Below are 17,374 nucleotides of genomic sequence, written 5' to 3'. Positions count from 1 at the left end.
TGGCGCCCCCCTCTCCCAATGATATATCAGACTTTCAGTTGTGAGTTTTGTATTTCATTCAAAATTAAAAATACAATATTTTTTCCTACCTTTGTTGCCTATCTGTCTAATTTTTCTAATCACATTGATCCCAATCAGGCATGTCGGGATGGGATGTTGGGGGGTTAAGGTAGGGGTGTTGGGGTTTAAGGGGGCTCAGCGTGAGAAGGGAGTGGGCATCCCTCCTGCTGATTTTGGATGTGGGGGGAGGTGTTGGGGGTGCCAGGCAGGAGGGAGTCAGTAGCCCTCCTGCCAATTTCAGATGTGGTTGGGGGGTGTTAGGGGTGTCAGGCAGGATGGAATAGGCATCCCTTCTACCAATTTTGGGGGGGTCTCCTGTCCACCACAGCTGAGATGACTTAGGGAAATCCACTGCTTATTCCTAGGAAATCAGCATAAAATCCTTAGGATCTTGACAGGTACTTGGGATCTGGGTTGGCCACAGCTGGAAACAGGATACTGGGTTTAATAGATCTTCAGTTTGTCCTAGTAGAGCAATTCTTATATTCTTAATTTCCTCCCGATCAGCTGAGCTGGCAGGACTCCCGCGATCAGCTGATGGCTAGTGGCAAAGATAGGTGGCTGAATTTTGGGCCCCAGGGTTTTCCAGCCTACATTTCAGCCGCTTATATTTGCAATCGGGTGCAATTCTCTAACTGGTGATGTCACACGGTTGAAACGTGATTGGGGGCCGCTTTTAAAATGGTTGCCAACATAGGCGCCGGTTAGAGAATCCGGGGGTTAAAGTCAATCCTAGCTTTACAGGGGAACCAATGTAAATGTTTAAAAAATGGGATAGCATGTTCAAACCAATGGCCTCTCCCTATTAGTTTGGCTGTTTTCACAATATGTAATCTTTTTAACTGCTTCTCTGAATTATTATTGCAATATGATTTAAAAGTTCATGTATACTCCTCAATGACATCATCATACTTCTTTAGGCAGAAAATTTCAGTCATAGGTAAAGAGCAGTTTGTCAGTACATGTCTCTCTTACTTTGACTGTCCTGACAATTACTCGTTAAACAGTAAAATATTGTCTTAATTTGATATTCTACATTTCACTCTGGATGAACTTTCTCCTAATTTGATATTGTCACAAACCCTCTGCAGCGGCGGGCTGTCGTGTGACAAACACAAGGATTCTGGCGTGTCCCCTCTAACCAGGGGTACCTTCAGGACTTTTCAAGGTAGCACTAGGCAACTGCCCAGGCTTGGGAGAGACAAGGCAAGCAAAGGGCTTCAAAATATCACCAGTCCAAACCAAGTTCTTTAAGAAAGAATAAGATGTTTATTCTGACCCAGAGGTCAAAAAGATGCAGCATAAAACAAAAATCACTTTTGCATTTCATTCAAAAATAAAGTCAATTGTAAAATAAAGATATCACAAAACAGCAATCTCCTGTAGTTGATTATTCCTGAGGTCATGTGCTCTGACTCAGGATTGCTTTACACTGGTGTTCACTCATAGTTCAAACTTTCTCTCAGCATTAATATCAAAGGCATTTCAGCAGCCAAATAAAGTTTGAAATAAACCTTTGCTGTAAATCCAAATTAAACCAAAACTCTTTAGGCAATATAGCTCTTGCAAACGGATCAGCTTTTCCCTCAGCTCCCTGTGCAGGCAAAACAAACAGCTGAGGGAGATAAGCTAATTAGCTCTTCAGGAACGGGAGCCACAGCAGGATTTCTAAAGTTCAAAACACAAACTTAAAATGTTCTATCTTGAGCTTCTTGTTTCCAAACTTGACTTTAAATCACTTCCATAGTTTAGGATTCAGGTAAGTGTTATTCTTAACCCAAAAATACTCATAAAGTCCAAACCTATCTCACATTCTTCAGGCTTGTTTGCACAGCAGAAAAACATAGGCAAAAGGGAAAAAAAACCACAAACCACTAATGGTTTCCCAGTTACTCACTTTCTTCATTCAGTTTCCATACATTCTGTCTGGCTCTCTAGCATAGGGCCAGCTACTTGTACCTCCATGCTTTCCACACGGTCTGGAATCTGGAAGTTTGAAGTGGGAAGGATTTCTTCCAAATCCTGCATGGGCCAATCTGGCACGGTTGTCTCTCCTGCTCTGCTCCACAGCTCCTCACCTGCCTTAGGCTTTGGGAGTGACTCACCCTGGTCACTCGCTCCTCCTCCTCCTCCTTGTCTCAGCCTGCTTTTAAACAGCTCAGAGCCAATCCCCTTCAGCCTGTAGCGGGGGATGGGCTTTGGCTCTAAAGCAGCTTTTCTCTGCCTGGGTTTATCTAATGCAGCTATATTCCTTGTGGCTTCTCTAACTGCCCTAAAGCCCGGAGGCTGCTGTTGCCAGTCTGCCTGCCTCTGCTCCAGATCACTACTGCTCTGATCATAGGGGCAAGGGAGGTCAGCCTCAAGTTGAGCGCCAGAATCAATCTGATCAGCTCTTCTGCACCCGATCCTATTAGGGACCAAACTAGTGCTGGGTTTGTCACAATATGTAGAGCTGTGCCACTTTTTTTAAGAAAAATGGTTTTCAAATACATTTTGGGAATTCAGAACATTGTTATATTGGGTTGGCTACTGTTGGAAACAGGATACTAAGCTTGATGAACCTTCGGTCTGTCCCAGTATGGCAAGTCTTATGTTCGTATGGGCTGAACGAAATTGGAAAAAATATGATTATTGCAAATCTTTGTAATATATAAAGCCACTTTGTGTATAGACCTATGTTACCTCTAAGCCAGGGGTACGGAACGCCGGTTCTCGAGAGCCGTATTCCAGTCGGGTTTTCAGGATTTCCCCAATCAATATGCATTGAATGCATTGAAAGCATTCCCAGAGTTGCACCTGACATTCTGTACTCGTATTCCTTATTTTTACTGCCTAAATGCATTACCTTGCATTTCTCCACGTTGAACTTCATCTGCCATTTCTCCGCCCATTTTTCTAACCGACACAAATCGCTCTGGAGTTCCTCACTGTCCTCCTGCGATCTGATTGCCCGGCAGAGTTTTGTGTCGTCTGCAAATTTGATGATCTCACTGGATGTTCCGTTTTCCAGGTCATTGATATAAATATTAAAAAGGATCGGCCCAAGTACCGAGCCCTGGGGTACACCACTAGTCACTTTCTCCCAGTCTGAGAACTTCCCATTTATGCCTACTCTCTGCTTCCTGTTTTCCAGCCATTTGCCTATCCATCTTTGTATATCACCCTACAAAGCCATGGCATAGAGGGAGATATACAAAGATGGATAGGCAAATGGATAGGCAAATTTTTGTTTACTACAATGATCCACTACAAATCAAGTACATATAAAAGCTAAGTGCGAATTTTTAATGTTATTTATTTCACGTAGCACTTTATTACAGCTTCTTGCACATTTGTAGTTTTGCACATGAAAATACCGACTCGATGAAAGATATCATGTACCTGTATGAGTTATGTCTGGATACTCAAGTGTCTTGAACATTACAGGGTTCTGAGAGCGGTATAGAATAGCAAGAATTCTTGTTATTTTTTGTCCTCTATTCGTTGGTTTGATTATTTTGATTCGCTCAAGAGGACTTAGTCCATTTTTTGTGGTTATGGATATAAAATAAGCCAGGTGTATACCTAGCAGGGCCTCCGAGTGTGCGGATCGCCGGACTTGATGGACCGAAGGTCTGATCCGGAGATGGCGCTTCTTATGTTCTTATGTTCAGTGCATGCACATAGATCTCATGCATATTCATTGGGGAAATCCTGAAAACCCGATTGGAATACGGCTCTCGAGGACAGGAGTTCCCTACCCCAGTTCTAAGCTGAGCCATGAGCAATTGCTCATATATTCTAGGAGTGTTACTCACAGATTTTTATTTATTTATATCGATTTATTTCCTACCCTCCCAGAAAGCTCAGGTCAGGTAACAGTAGAACAAACACAGTTTCTGAGAACGGGGTAACAAAGAAACTGGGAGGATGAAAGAAACAGAGGGAACCTAGGTACAATAATTAAGGCTAACAAATTATAGTTGAGGAACAGTGTACAGAAACCGTAGGCAAGAATCCAAGTGCAAGGAGAGGTTAATATGTTATCATGTACAGAGATGAACCAAGTGGAACAGAGACTTGTTCATATGGCTATTCATAAATCTGTTCATATTGCTTGAGGATTTCATTGTCCCAATTCCTCGTAACTCATTTCAGGTATGGAGCAATTAGCACAAAAGGAAGGTCTTTACTGCCTTCCAGAAGGTCATCAGGGAGTCCAGGGATCTGATTTGTGTGGGCAAATGATTCCATAGCTTAGGGATGAAGTGGCTGTAGAAGTGTTTACGTGCAGTTTCCAGTGGAAGGGCTCTACTTGGGGGAATACTGAGTTGTTTATCTGTTTCAGAGGGGAGGGAGTGGTTGGGCATGTAGGGGTGAAATTTGGCAGCTACATAGTGTGGCGCCGCCGGGACCGAGTATACGCTGGGCTCCCGACAGCGCTCAGAACGGCCTGCGTCCGACGCGCTTCCAGAGAAGGCTGGAAGTCCTGCTGGGCACACAGTTCAATGAAGAATCAAAAAAGATTCAAAACAGTCAATTTCAAATGAAAATAAAGTCCCACTTTATTGTGGCAATGCAGCTTGAACAAGGTTCAGTTCATTCTTTCCCAGAACTTAAGAAAAATGGAACAAAAATCAAATCGAGTTGAAAAGCAAACAGCCAACAACTCACACCTTCCTTGCAGGTGATACAGGTAAGTAGCAAAGTGTAGTCCCAATCGTTCTGCCTTTGGCAAAATAGGCAGCAACCAACTATCACACTTTCTTTATAAATGGAAAACAGTGTGGCGTCCAAGTCTAGATAAAAGAGTGACTTGGCCCCAACCAACTTAACTGTAGTTGGTGGGGGGAGGGGAGTAGCAGAATCCACTAACTTTACTCTGTAAATAACAGAATGCCACAAATGGCCCCACAATCCCAACCTAGGATATTATGTGGATTCTTCCCCAAACTACTTCCTCAGTCACACAATCAAAAATTGAAACTTTGCTGGCTTTCAACACAAAAACATAAACTCAAACAATCCAGCACACTGAAACCTAACAAAAAGGTTTTCACTTCCAGGCACTTAGTAAGGAGCTCAGCACTGCTCCCTTACTTCTTACAGGTGCACAGCATTCCCCAGCAAGAAGCCTAAACGATTGCTAGCAGGAGCACACAAACAGAACACAACCAGCAATTAAACTTAACTTTCCTCCATAGGGCAAGCTTCTGTAATGTTGGCAGTTTCAAGGCAGTCCATGAGCTCTGGTTCTGCTAGCTGGTTAGCCTCAGGGTCAGGGGCTGGATCCACCATCTCAATGTCCTGGCAAAGTTGAGGTTCAGGAGAGCTATCCTGCCAACATCCTTCCTGGGCTGACCCAGGGCAGACTAACTGCTTCCTCCTCAGTGCAGCCTCAAGAGCATTGAGGCGGCCACGCCCTGTTCTAAGAGGGGGAGGGGCAGCCTGCAGCTTCTGCCTATGTTTCCCAGTGATCCTCATTAAACTCTGCAGCTGGGAGTTAGCTAAGTGAGTAGACTGATTCTGAGGCTGTTCCTGGCTGTTACCCTCATAGTCCTCACCTCCCCAGGGTTCTGTGAGCTGGGCTTTGAATGGGAATTCAGAATTTTCCCTACCACTGGTGTCTAGCCTGTCACAATGGTCAGCCCTCTTTAAAGTCAGCCTAGGGTTAGGCAAAGCCTTTTCTGCCACAAGCCGAGCCTTAGGGCTAGGGTTGTGACAATAGTAGGGTGCCTTGTTATGAAGGGTTTTATGGTCTAGTACAAGGTCCTTGAAGGCACAGCGCTTTTTGATTGGTAGCCAATATGCTGCACGTAGTGCAGGTGAGGCAAGGTCATGGAAACTGAGATTTTTTAGGAGGTGGAACGCCTCTTTCTATACTCACTGTAGATGGTTCAGGTTTTTTGCTGAGACCATTGAAGAGTGTATTCCAGTAATCCATACGTGAGAGTACACAGGTATAGAGGAGCTGGGCAAAGTCTGGTTCAGACTGATCTACTCCCTGAGAAAATATGATCATATTATAACTGCCTTCCTAGACTCTCACTGGCTACCTATGCAAGCACGAATTCAATTCAAATTCTACTGTCTATTATTCAAAGCATTAAAAGGCTCCGCCCCCCCTATCTAAACAACCGCCTAAACCAGATCCTCATCTCAAGACAAAGAAGAACTCCGAATCCTTTTGCCTTCCCTCCACTCAAGGGCACTCAGCGCAAAAAGATGTTTGATAACCTTCTGGCGACGCAAGCAGCAAAACTTAACCACTCCATCTCCAACCTGTTGACGGCAACGGGCGACTTCAAAACTTTTCGAAAAGAAATCAAAACCCTACTTTTCAAAAAATTTATCCAGATATCTTAACCCAACCCTTCCCCCTCCTCCTAGATAAATTATCCCCCAAAACTTCCACTTAAATAATCTCTTCCTCCCCAAAACACCAACGAAGTATTCAGATCCCTGAAATGTAACGTAATCTTATTTGTACTCTAACTGTAATCTATTTGTTATATCACACAGTAATGTACAGTCAATTTAATATCCAATTTGCAAGTTCTTCCGGAATTACTCGAGGTACCTCTCCTCCCTTGTCACAAAAAAAACAAAAAAAACCCCCAAAACTATTGTAACTTCACTGGAAATGTCCAGTTAGCTTTTTTTGTAATCCGCCTTGAACTGCAAGGTATAGGCGGAATAGAAGTCCCTAATGTAATGTAATGTAATGTAAATGCAGATCCACCTTAATGGCGCAGGTAATAGAATAAGGTGGAGATTGTCAGCCTAGAGGCCTATGAGAAATTATGTCAATCTGACTCTGGCATGGGAAGGCAGATAGACCCTTAGGCCCTGATTCTCCAAAAGTGCGTCCCGATTTTAGGCAGCTGTAGGCGTCCTACAGCTGTCTAATCAGCCAATCGGGATGCACGTTTTTTTTAAAAAAATGCTCCCCAGGCAGGCCTGAAGGCGCCTCTGGGAGCCTAGGGAGACCCGCAAGATGCCTAAGCTCGCCTACAGGCCTTAGGCGAACTTAGGCGGCCCTACGCGTCTCCCTAGTAGAGGAAGAGACGCTTAAAATGTAGGCCAGCAAAATGCTGGTCTACATTGTAAGTAGACGCGGCCGCTGTACTGATCGCGGCAAGGGATCTCCCTGCTGCAATAAGTATAGCGGCCGCGGCCGCCTGTCCCATCACCGACAGGAGGATGCCTAACTCCTCCTGTCGGAACCCCGGACCCTCCTCCCCCCCCCCAAAACTCGTAATCGCCGACAGGAGGATGCCCAACTCCTCCTGTCGGAACCCCTTCCCCCCCCAAACTCGTAATCGCCGACAGGAGGATGCCCAACTCCTCCTGCCGGAAAGCCCAACGACCCCCCGCCCCAACTAATCTCCCTCCCCCAACTAACCTTTCAATGTTGGTCGGCTGGACAGGTCTTGCTGCCGTCCAGCCAATGGGCCCGCCTCGTGGAAATGAGACGGGCCCGCCCCTTCCCGACCCATCCCCGCTAAATCTAAGGCCTGATTGGCCCAGGCTGTAGAAGCCTGGACCAATCAGGCCTTAGGCATAGTGGGTCCGCCCATCCCCACTAATCCTAAGACCTGATTGGCCCAGGCTAGGCACCTTGGCCAATCAGGCCTTAGGATTAGTGGGGATGGGCGGACCCGCTATGCCTAAGGCCTGATTGGTCCAGGCTTCTACAGCCTGGGCCAATCAGGCCTTAGATTTAGTGGGGATGGGCCGGGAAGGAGCGGGCCCGTCTCATTTCCACGAGGCGGGCCCGTCGGCTGGACTGCAGCAAGACCTGTCCAGCCGACCAACATTAAAAGGTTAGTTGGGGGAGGGAGATTAGTTGGGGCGGGGGGTCGTTGGGCTTTCCGGCAGGAGGAGTTGGGCATCCTCCTGTTGGCGATTACGAGTTTGGGGGGGAGGGGGTTCCGGGGTTCCGACAGGAGGAGTTGGGCATCCTCCTGTCGGCGATTACGAGTTTGGGGAGGGGGATCCGGGGTTCCGACAGGAGGAGTTAGGCATCCTCCTGTCGGTGATGGGACAGGCGGCCGCAACTGCGGCTGCTATACATATTGCAGCAGGGAGATCCCTTGCTGCCATAAGTATAGCGGCCACGTCTAATTTAACCCAATTCTCTAACCGGTGTCTGTACCATGGACACCGGTTACAGAATCGGGGTTTAGTATAGGCTGATTCTGAATAGGACGCCTCTCCCGGGCATCCTATACAGAATCAGGGCCTCGGTGTCTTGCGGGCCTCGCCTTCAATATAGGCGGCCTGCCTGAGGAGCATTTTTTTTTTTTTAAACGTGCATCCCGATTGGCTGATTAGACAGCTGTAGGACGCCTACAGCTGCCTAAAATCGGGACGCATTTTGGAAAATCAGGGCCTTAGTGCAGGGAAACTGTGTTAAGTTTCCCTGATATGGTTTTAAGTTTCCCTGATTGAATCATGACTAGCTAAAAGGTGTTAATGTCTGATTAAGAGGGTGCTTAGGACAATGGTGCACAGATCAAGCCAGAGACTTAATCCCATCACCATGCTTGCAGGTATCTCACCCTCCTTAGCAATTAAATTAACCATTGTTTCAAACAGTTTACAAATTCTAAACAGAAAGATACTGGGGCATACAGGTTTCTATATTGAGCCAAGGTATAAAAGCCTGCTCTCTGCAACACACAGATCTGTCTCTTTTTCTATCAAGCTATCAGGAGAGGGGTCTTGGCCCTCTATCTCTCTTTCTATCTAGCTATCTCTTGGCTCTTTGCTTGGCACTCTGGTTCTGTCTTGGCTCTCCCTCTCTCTGTCTATCCTTCCCTTTATCTATGGGTCATGAAACATCACCCCATCCCCCTTTCTCTCTCTCTCTGCCTTTCCCTGAAACTTCACACTTCCTTCTGGACTCTGTAAGGCAGCAAGACTGCTTTGCTCTCTGCTTAAGTGTAATGCTTAATTGTAATGATTATAAATACTGCCCTTTCTTTTCCCCTATTTCTATAAGTATATTATTTTTACGAAACTGACATTTTGGGGGCTTTGTCTCGGTCCTTCCTGATGATTTCATTTGGGTAAGTAGAATTTAAGGTTTTTTTTAATGCACTGTGCAATAGGATTATGTATAGACAGAGTGATATAGAAATCAAAAGTCCTTGCAAAACCCTTAGATTGATTATACGTTAGACTGGATGACACACTGTTGAAAAGTTCCAGTAATATTATGGGGTTTTATACTTGGTGAGATTTTATATATCAATTGACTTTCTATTTTTGATTGATAGACAGAGTGAGATAGAAATCAAAAGTCCTTTTGGAACCCTGAAATTGTTTTAGACTGGATGACACAATTGTGAAAAGTTTCAGTAATATTTTGGGTTTTATATTTGGTGAGATTTTACTATCAAAAGTCTTTGTAGTTTACCTGTGCCACTTTGCATTGTATGATTTGCTATTATAAGCTTGCTAGGGTGTTGCATGTAAGAATATTTGAGCTGCTCTGAAGAAAAGCAGGGTTCAAAGTGAAAACAGTCACTCAATTAAGACACACCACATCTGTACTAATAACTTTTACTTTTTTACCTTGTGCTTTTAATTCTATTTCTTGTCAGTCTCTGCCCTGGTGAAAGGCCCAGTGCACACTGGACTGCAACTGGCAGCTGACACCTCTGCTCTTCTAACAGACTTCTTATATTTTTTCCTGCTAAACTTCTGCCTGTAAATTTCAGGTACTAACCAGTGTGGGCAAGTGTGGGCATAAGTGTATTATTTTATGACAATGACTCTTGCCTAACACGCTTTACCTCGCTTTTCTACCTATTAACTAAAGTCTCCCTCCTTCATAAGTGGGAGCATTTCAATCTCAAAGGCCACAGAGAGGGACATTTAGAAGCCCATTCTCTCTGCCCACGACCCAAGGCAGACTTCTGCAGCCTCAAATATGAACCCTTTTGATTTTCAAGAACTCACAATTATTGTACACAAATATTTTGACAAGAAAGGGGGTCCATATGAGGGTAATTTTCCAGAACACACATGGCACGATATTCAGAAACAAATGGTTTCTCATTCTCAGGAGTTTAGAAAGAAAACAGATAAACGCAAATGCCTTTTCATTCAGGGCTTATGTAAAGGACTTATTTGCCTAAGACAAGATAATACTGACTTGAACACTCGGTGCCATCAGCTGTCCAAAGACTTAGATGAGGCACAAATTAATATATCCATGCTAAGAACCCAAATTGTTCAGGCCACAAATTCCTTTTTAACTGTAAATGAACAATTAGAAGAGGCCAAGGCAGAATTAAAGTATTTAAAGTCAAAATGTGCCTCACAGGGACAGGCTAATGCTGTCTCCTTACAGATTCTGCCGTCTGCACCTGTGCCACCATCACCATATAATCCACGTAGTCAGAAAACCGTTTTGGTAGCAGGTCAGAGAAAGGGTAAACTAGCTACAGATGTAAAACAGGAAGAAGAACCGACAAACGAAAGTGAGGAAAATTCATTACCAGGCAAGAGCAATACCAATAGTACCCCTATAAGTGACACAGCTCCAGTAACTGTAGTGCTGCAGGGACATATGAAAGATAGTGACATTGAAAGAATAGTGGAAAAAGTGGGCCCTATACCTTTTAACATAAATGAATGGTGCAAATGGGCTACTGACATACTGATTCACTGGGGTGTAGGGAAATACAAAAGGAACAATGCAGATTTTGATAAGCTTATGCACCTAGCCCTGGGTCCACATTATTATAAATTTGGATCTCTTGTTCATCCATACCAATTTGTAAAGATGGGCATCGAACAACTATTTTGCTGCACCTCTTTGCAAGTACTTAGAACTCTTTCACCCCTGCCAAGTGATACACTAGAGCAGTTTGCATATAGAGTGTGGGTTACTGAGCAAGATGAGTTCTATAGGATTAGGTAACACATTGACAAAATGGGTTGGGAGCTGGCTTGGAGGTAGGCTCCAAAGGGTGGTGGTGAACGGCACCCCCTCCGAAATGACGGAGGTGATTAGTGGAGTACCACAGGGCTCAGTCTTGGGCCCAATCCTATTCAACATCTTTATAAGAGATTTGGCAGAAGGGCTTCGAGGTAAAATAACATTATTCGCCGATGACGCCAAACTGAGTAATGTAGTGGGCAAATGCACAACAGACGAAGATTCAGTGCCCGACAACATGATGCACGACCTACTCCTACTGGAGCGATGGTCTAGGACATGGCAACTCAACTTCAATGCCAAAAAATGCAAAGTTATGCACCTGGGCAGCCAGAATCCATGCAAGTCTTATACCCTTAATGGCGAGATCCTAGCAAAAACGGTAGCAGAACGAGACTTGGGGGTAATCGTCAGTGAGGACATGAAGTCTGCCAATCAAGTGGAGCAGGCTTCGTCCAAGGCAAGACAAATCATGGGCTGCATACGAAGGGGTTTCGTCAGTCGTAAGGCGGAAGTCATTATGCCATTGTATAGATCCATGGTGAGGCCCCACCTGGAATACTGTGTGCAATTCTGGAGGCCGCATTATCGCAAGGATGTGCTGAGACTGGAGTCGGTGCAAAGAATGGCCACCCGGATGGTCTCGGGACTCAAGGATCTACCATACGAAAAACGGCTTGACAAATTACAGCTATACTCGCTCGAGGAGCGCAGAGAGAGGGGGGACATGATCGAGACGTTCAAGTATCTTACGGGCCGCATCGAGGCGGAGGAAGATATCTTCTTTTTCAAGGGTCCCACGACAACAAGAGGGCATCCGTTGAAAATCAGGGGCGGGAAACTACGAGGTGACACCAGGAAATTCTTTTTCACTGAAAGAGTGGTTGATCGCTGGAATAGTCTTCCACTACAGGTGATTGAGGCCAGCAGCGTGCCTGATTTTAAGGCCAAATGGGATCGGCACATGGGATCTATTCACAGGGCAAAGGTAGGGGAGGGACATTAAGGTGGGCAGACTAGATGGGCCGTGGGCCCTTATCTGCCGTCTATTTCTATGTTTCTATGTTTCTATGTAATCAACGCGGTACTTAACGAACATGAACATTGGCCCATTTCCTCAGATTATGGTCAGAGAGAACATAAAGAATTCCTATTAGAATTATTATCTCCCGAGATTACTAAACACCTTCTGTTGTTCTCAGAGGACCCTAAAACTACGTCTTTTGACACTTTACTGCTCAGGATTGGGTCTGTGTGGAAGACCCATCCAGCTCAAATTATTTCAGTTTCAGAAGCTAGAAGGTGGCGTGCTGAGGGAGCACCCCAATACAAGAACACACCACACACAGGAAATAGAGGGCATGGCAGAGGTAGTTACAGAAATTCCTCCACTTATATTCCTTTCCATGAACTCAGAGCACAGATAGAAGCATTAGAAAAAGAGAAAATGAAATGGGAACAGGATCATCACACAATGCAGATAGAATTGGACAGGGTAAAAAGTGATTTGACAGCCAGGAAAAACAGTGCTAGTGCATAGGGATGTCCTGACTCTCTGTGTCCGAATGCCAAGGTGACTCAGGCCTTCACAGTCCAGCCAGACTCCTTTCACTTACCTGTGGACTCACTTTTGGAGACGCAGGATAGGGGAAAGAAGTCAGACTCAGAATTCAGCTTGAGGTATGTGGCACCTTTAATATTGGACACTTGCAGCTGCCCCAATGTTAATACTACCATAGAGAGTCAGGATAAATTAACGTTAATTGATACAGGGGCTAGAATCAGTTTCACAGATAGAGTGCCTCCTACTGGAGATCAGGAAAATATGGAAATTTGTGAGATTCGGGGTCTAAATGACAAAGCTTCAAAGTTTGTGTCTATCCCACAAAAGGAACAAATGAATGACATTGTAGAAACTACTGCCAGCACGAGTGAGAATACAGGCAAAGAAATAGTTGAAGTGGCTGGTCTTGTATTAGGTACAGGAATTCCTAATGCTTCTAAACCTTTGGTTCATGAGGTTATTCCTGTGCAGTTAGCCACACAGTTTAGCATGCTAGTGCAGAAGCATGATCGTAGTGTAACTCACTCAGAGGCTGCAGATCTTTCAATTTGGGCACAAGACTGTGGGAAAAGGTACACAGAAATTTTATTTGAGGGCAAAGATCCTGAACCACAAACACAGCAACCAGTACTTCCTCCAGCAACAGAACTGGTGCCTAAGATGGAGGAGAAAGGTCTGAGTGGACCTATCTCTTTAGCATGTGGCTCTCCAACTGGGTCATTTACTAAATCAGAGGGCTCTGTTAGGTTCATTCTACACTCTCAGGCCCTAACTAAGATTTCAAAGCCTGTAGTGCCAGTGGCTGCCTCTTGCTCTGACATTACTGTGAAATTTAACCCTAAATGTGCATTTTTCTCTGTTCTAGACATGACTAATGATTTTCGGAATTTGCCCCTTGCCTCTGAATGCCAGGACACGATAGTGCAGACAAAAGAAGACAAATATAGCCTGCACCTGACTTCTGCACCGCAGTGCCCATTCCTCCGAGTGCAGTGGGACCCAGGTGGCAGACATGTGGTCCAGGTCGGCCTGAATGGAACATGGACAAAGTTTGCTTTAAGTGACCTTGAGGATGCTGCTAATTTGAAATGTTTTTTCTTTTTCCTAGCAGCAGTTCGGATATAGCCATCCCAGACCAATTTTGGCACAAAGATATTTCTAATGTTTTCCAAGGTTCCTCTTTATCACTGCAGAGATAAAGACGTTCCAAAGAAGATATTAGCTTTATGCCTTTTCTGAATATGAGATGGACAACTCAGGTGTTCATCTTTGCTGTTTTTTTTTTTTCCTCTATAACAATGTGTTTATTTGCAGAGTTAAATTCAGCCCTGAACATAAGAACATAAGAACATAAGAAGTTGCCTCCACTGGGTCAGACCAAGGTCCATCTCGCCCAGCGGTCCGCTCCCGCGGCGGCCCATCAGGTCTGCGACCTGTGAAGTGGTTTCTGACCACTTTTATAACCTACCTCAAGTTCATCTGTACCCCTCTATCCCTTTATCCTCCAGGAACCTATCCAAACCCTTCTTGAACCCCTGTACAGAGTTTTGGCCTATCACTTCCTCCGGAAGCGCGTTCCATGTGTCCACCACCCTCTGTGTAAAAAAGAATTTTCTAGCATTTGTTCTAAACCTGTCCCCTTTCAATTTCTCCGAGTGACCCCTAGTGCTTGTGGCTCCCCTCAGTTTGAAGAATCTGTCCTTATTTACTCTCTCTATGCCCTTAAGGATTTTGAAGGTTTCTATCATGTCCCCTCTAAGTCTCCTCTTCTCCAGGGAGAACAGCCCCAGCATTTTTAACCTGTCAGCGTATGAAAAATTTTCCATACCATTTATTAGTTTAGTCGCCCTCCTCTGCACTCCCTCGAGTACCGCCATGTCCTTCTTGAGGTACGGTGACCAGTATTGAACACAGTACTCCAGGTGCGGGCGCACCATTGCGCGATACAGCGGCATGATGACTTCCTTCGTCCTGGTTGTAATACCTTTTTTGATGATGCCCAGCATTCTGTTTGCTTTCTTTGAGGCTGTCGCACATTGCGCCGATGGTTTCAGTGATGTGTCGACCATCACCCCCAGGTCCCTTTCAAGGTTACTCACCCCTAGCAGTGTTCCCCCCATTTTGTAGCTGAACATCGGGTTCTTTTTCCCTACATGCATGACCTTGCATTTTTCTACGTTAAAACTCATTTGCCACTTTTTTGCCCAGTCTTCCAGTTTCGTTAGGTCCCTTTGCAGGTCTTCACAGTCTTCCGTGTTTCTAACCCTGCTGCAGAGTTTGGTGTCGTCAGCAAATTTGATAACCTCACATTTTGTCCCTGCCTCCAGATCGTTAATAAATATATTGAACAGTAGAGGTCCCAGCACTGACCCCTGAGGAACTCCGCTCGTGACCCATTGCCAGTCTGAGTATTGGCCTTTTACTCCAACCCTCTGCTTCCTGCCCGCCAACCAGTGTTTGATCCATCGGTAGATATCCCCTTGTACCCCGTGGTACCACAGCTTTTTAAGTAGCCGTTCGTGAGGTACCTTGTCGAAGGCTTTTTGGAAGTCAAGGTAAATGATGTCTATGGATTCCCCCTTATCCATCTGGCTGTTTATTCCCTCAAAGAAGTACAGCAAGTTCGTGAGGCATGACCTTCCCTTGCAGAAGCCATGTTGGCTCGCCTTCAGTTGTCCATTGTTTTCTATGTATTCGCATATTGCGTCCTTTACCATTGCTTCCATCATCTTCCCTGGAACCGAGGTCAAGCTCACACTTGACAGATGGAAGAATAGCCTCAAAATTTGTGTTTTATGTTGTCTGTGCCATGTGGTCTGTCTTTTGTCTATTTGTTTTAGTTTAGGGGGTACCCCAGGATACATAACATTGGCCATTTCTAGAGCTCTTTTCCCATTTTTTTTTTAACTAGCCCAATTGCGCTATGTTCTTTTTACCTAAATGTAGCTTAGTTAGGGATTATATTTTTAAGTAAAGGTTTCACTTTTTATACCGTGTTTATTCTATGCTCCTCACTAGATTCAGTACATATTTCTGACATCATTTTTTTTATATATACATTCAGTACAGAATTATGGTCTCTCTGAAGTGCCATAATAGTTATATGCAGCACACAAAAACATATCTTTTTGGAATGTCTGATTAAGAACCTTAAGTACCTGATTATTGTCTGTCTTTTGCCATAACTATAACAAGTAAATGCATTAATATTGTTACATGTTGCCACATTCAGTACAGGCAACTGGTCTCTCTCTCTCTCTCTCTCTCACTCTCTATACATTCAGTACTGGCAACATGGTTTCTCCTCCATTTTCTATCTCTTATTTGGATCACACTGGAGTACAGCTGCTGAATGATATCGGGACTCTTTTCAAATCCCTCCCTGTATGCACAGACATCATTTCATCTCAAGGGTGAATACCACTAATTTCCAGTGACTGAAAGATCCTGTGCAAACATCAGATCCTGTGCAAACATCATTTCATCCCAAGTGTGCATCTAACCAGTTTAAAGAGACTGCCGGTTCCTGCTGGACTAATTCATCTTCCTGCACCCTGACTGCAAAGACTTTTACACACATGCTGTACACAATGTTTCCTGTTCATCGGATATAGCCACCTTCCTAAGAACGATTTGCTGTACAATTCCACCTATTTAACCTATTCTATGGACATTCCAGACTTTATTTCATATGCTGTACATCCACTACCTCTTGGAATGGGGAATGAGACATTCCACAAGCTGCTGAACTTTACTGAACTCCATACTTACATTGAACAACTTAAGAAATCCTCCAAAGAAGTGAATCATACTATCACTTTTTACAATGGACAGATTGCACAAAATTTAATACGAGACGCTCATGTTTCAGTTTGGGAACTTTTCTTTGGGTATTCGCCCACTGCAAACCACGTATTTAATGTTTTAATTCACCCTATCATTATCTTAATTATTGTACAAATTTTGCTATGTATTATTATGATTTTCCTTTGCTGTAAAGTGAAACACATGTACATTTCTTTACAACGCTTATCATATCAAGTTCCTTCTAACTTTTTATACATGTATTTCCAGTATCTTCTCTGACACTTTCTAATTTGGTTCTAATTTGGTTTTAATTTGGCATGGCCTATTGCATTACCATTACCAGGGTTAGACATAATATTTTCCCATATCCCATACTTAGATACTCTCTCTCTTATGACATCTTGGTACCTTTATACCTGAACCTCCTGAAAAAGCTTCCTGCATCCCTTATGCACCGTTCATTCGCTCAACGACGGGTAAGATATAAGCATACTGGGGTCCCCCGCCCAGATGATGGCCTATACAACCTAAGACAGAGGTTTGAACTCATAATGGGAATTGGTTATCTTCATAGCTTGGAGATTCTGCAGCAAAGGGGACGTACGACTATAATATTGGAGGTAAAAGAAGCATCTGCTAATTGCAGATTGACTGTTTAAAGAAGGGTACCACAAGCTTGCCTTCATTTCAAAGAATAAAAATTAAAAAATAAAAAATAAAAAAAAGTATGGGAGATGTCAGCCTAGAGGCCTATGGGAAATTATATCAATCTGACTCTGGCATGGGAAGGCAGATAGACCCTTAGTGCAGGGAAACTGTGTTAAGTTTCCCTGATATGGTTTTAAGTTTCCCTGATTGAATCATGACTAGCTAAAAGGTGTTAATGTCTGATTAAGAGGGTGCTTAGGACAATGGTGCACAGATCAAGCCAGAGACTTAATCCCATCACCATGCTTGCAGGTATCTCACCCTCCTTAGCAATTAAATTAACCATTGTTTCAAACAGTTTA

This window comes from Geotrypetes seraphini, chromosome 10 (genome assembly GCF_902459505.1).
Source record: "Geotrypetes seraphini chromosome 10, aGeoSer1.1, whole genome shotgun sequence".
Classification (NCBI taxonomy): Eukaryota; Metazoa; Chordata; class Amphibia; order Gymnophiona; family Dermophiidae; genus Geotrypetes; species Geotrypetes seraphini.
This window is presented reverse-complemented; position numbering follows the sequence as displayed.